Source organism: Branchiostoma belcheri, unplaced genomic scaffold (genome assembly GCF_001625305.1).
Source record: "Branchiostoma belcheri isolate BF01 breed outbred unplaced genomic scaffold, Haploidv18h27 scaffold83, whole genome shotgun sequence".
Classification (NCBI taxonomy): Eukaryota; Metazoa; Chordata; class Leptocardii; order Amphioxiformes; family Branchiostomatidae; genus Branchiostoma; species Branchiostoma belcheri.
In genome coordinates this window covers 1,047,872-1,050,932 of record NW_017804498.1, presented here as the reverse complement: position 1 = coordinate 1,050,932, position 3,061 = coordinate 1,047,872, and the positions used below count along the sequence as shown (strand labels likewise).

The window sequence follows — 3,061 nt, the reverse complement described above, 5'->3', positions numbered from 1 at the left end:
CACACAGTGGCCTCCAGCGAGCCTGTATCCAAGCCGATGCCACCTCTGCCGCCGAAGCATGGTCTCGTCGCGCAGGCGCAGGAGAAGCCCCGTGAGATGTCCCTGGAGCTGGACGAGCTGGACGGGACGCTGAACGCCACGCCCCCCTCCCAGACTGGACAAGGACCCTTACTCCATTGGCCTCTCGTATCCAAGTACGCAAGTCGCTGTATCGTTACGCTGTGAAATATTCCTTTTGATAGTTCAGGCATTACACACTTCTATCAGACTGTTAATGTATCAACGTGGTCAAACTGCGCTATCAACAGTAAACCAATGCAAATACACTACATTAACTGTTTTCATCCCTGTAGGACTAATACATGCCCTCCCGGCATACTCCGCGAAGGACAAGTCATCTGACAACAGCTCCGCCCTGGATGACAACAGCGGAAACCCCGTACAGACGAGGGTACGTCTGTTCACTATTGTAGGATTAAATCAGTCATTTACACACCGTTTTGTGTTACTGTACTAACCGGCTAAAATTGTAGCCTACTAACCATGGTGTAACGTGTTCTTGTCTAGCTAGCACACCACGCTGTAATGAAGTCTAGAGTCATCATCAGTACTAGTATTCTGTTGTCTGTACATTAAATGTGTTATCAAAGGTCATGCCACCTAAATCGAGTGACTGAGGCCTTTTGAAAAGGCATGCTGGTCTTTGCTCTTGCATTCATTACCGGCTTTTAAGCTGTGGAAATTACCTCAGCCAAGCTAACATAGTCTCCTGCAGAGTTATAGGATACAAGGCCTTGAGTATACAACGTACCAACGCATTAGGCATCACCATTGTTATATTGCAAGCAAATCTTCAAGCGTTGAATAGTGAAAAACAGTCTATAGTCTCCCAAGTTATGGCAACTAACTGTTTATTGGTCTTCCCGTGCCCAGGAAGGGTCTGGAATAGAGAGCTGGAAGCTGACTGAGGCAAATAGCAGACGACCTCCCAACTACCATGAAATCCACGTGCTGGAGTGACCAAACCTTGGACAGACTACCCACAATAATCCAACACATCACAGCAAAACTACTAGTATTACTATCTATTGAATTTTGTAAGAAAAAGTAGGTAAGCTGCAGTTGTACCTGTAACTCGTTGCGCAACGATCGATATCATTACGTGTATAGTCCTGTGGGCTGATGGCTGTAAATATTGACGATTTTATAACAGCTTTCTGTCTTTTTGTACCGTCGAATGTTCTACTGTTGTGTACGTGATAGTTAAAACGATGAGAAGAACACTAGCTGGGAAAAGATACGATAGACCGCACAGAAACAAAAAGTGCAGATACATCATAAAGAACCTTCACTCGAAACATGCCGACTCAAGAACGTTGATTTTCTACAAGAAGACATACTCAGTAGTAAGAGCACCCGTCTCGCCATTTCACGGTTGGGAGAAGCCTTCTAATGATCCTTTGCTTAGAGAACGTCGGTGGGTTTAAATTTAATCCGACATTGTCTACACATTCACCCATGTAACTATTCACAGCATTGTGCCATCTTATATCTGTGCCAGATACAGGAGACAAGTGTTAGGTTAGTTTTTATAGAGTCCTCTAGTGCCTCTTTGACCGCGACTTTGTCATGACCGTGGTGTGATAACAGAGAAGTGCTTCTTGTTGCTATACTGTATTATTTACTTTATCTAGGAATGCAGTGGTACAATTTGGCTCTATTAAGGTCATCGTGGTGGTTAAATTTGTACTCATAGAAATAATAAAAAGATTTAAACGCAATCAATGACTTATTTTTTTACTCCATCTCTGTAAGGATAGTAAAAGTAAAATTTGATACATTATATGTTCGTGCACTTTAGCACCAGGGACACCAGCTTTGTTGATGAGACATGTGTCTTGTTTACGCGTACGCACCAGGAACAAGGAATCAGTCTTGTTGATGTGTCATTCAGGGACAAGGACATCAGTCTTGTTTCTTCAGCATTCTGTGTTATTATATATGTCATGTTAATGTGTCATTCAGCACCAGGGACAGGGCCACCAGTCTTGTTAATGTGTCATTCAGCACCAGGGACAGGGCCACCAGTGTTGTTAATGTGTCATTCAGCACCAGGGACAGGGCCACCAGTCTTGTTAATGTGTCATTCAGCACCAGGGACAGGGCCACCAGTCTTGTTAATGTGTCATTCAGCACCAGGGACACCAGTCCTCCAGCATAGTTTGTGCCTAAACAACCTAAATGTGTATTTCGGACTGTACAATAAGGATTGCAGAAAGGTATGTAACATTCTCCAGCATAACTTGTATCTGAACATCATAACAGGTGCTGTAAATTCAACAACTGGGAGTTTATATACTATTAGCTATAATGGGCAACGCAGTTTTACATATGATTATCATATACACACAGTTTCAGGTGCTGTATATTAAACTACTGAAATATTGCACAGGCATAATGAGCAACACAGTTTCACATAATATTTACATATACACACAGTTTCAGGTGCTGTTGTTGAAAATGATTATATATGTCATTTAGCACCAGGGACAGGGACACTACTGTTGTTGATATGTCATTCAGCACCAGGGACAGGGACACCAGTCTTGTTGATGTGTTATTCAGCACCCGGGACAGGGAAACCAGTCGTGTGTCCTGTTGATGTGTCATTCAGCACCAGGGACAGGGACACCAGTCTTGTTGATGTGTCATTCAGCACCAGGGACAGGGCCACCGGTTTTGTTGACTTAAAACCAGGGAGGGTGAACTTGTCTTGTTGGCTTATAACTCGGCATCAAGGACAGTACATGAGAATTCACTAAAAGAGACTCCAGACTTGTTGGTGTATCATTCAGTATGAGTTGGAGAGGAGTAGTACTGCCATTCAGGTGCATGGACAGGGGCCGGCAGCAGCATCAGTCTTGGTGTATCGTTCAATACAAAAGACAGGAGCAGTGTTATTTATGTGTTAATCATTACCAAGGACAGGGGCACCACTCATGTTGATGTGTTTTGCAGTACCAGGGATAGGGAAACATGTCTTGTTGGTGTGTTATTCTGA

The 3,061-nt window shown here is 43.6% G+C and overlaps 1 pseudogene; it reads left to right on the top strand.

Moving 5' to 3' along the window:
- Positions 1–1,774, top strand: part of LOC109486871 — a 19,137-nt pseudogene extending 17,363 nt beyond the window's left edge.
- The last annotated feature ends 1,287 nt before the right edge of the window (positions 1,775–3,061 follow it).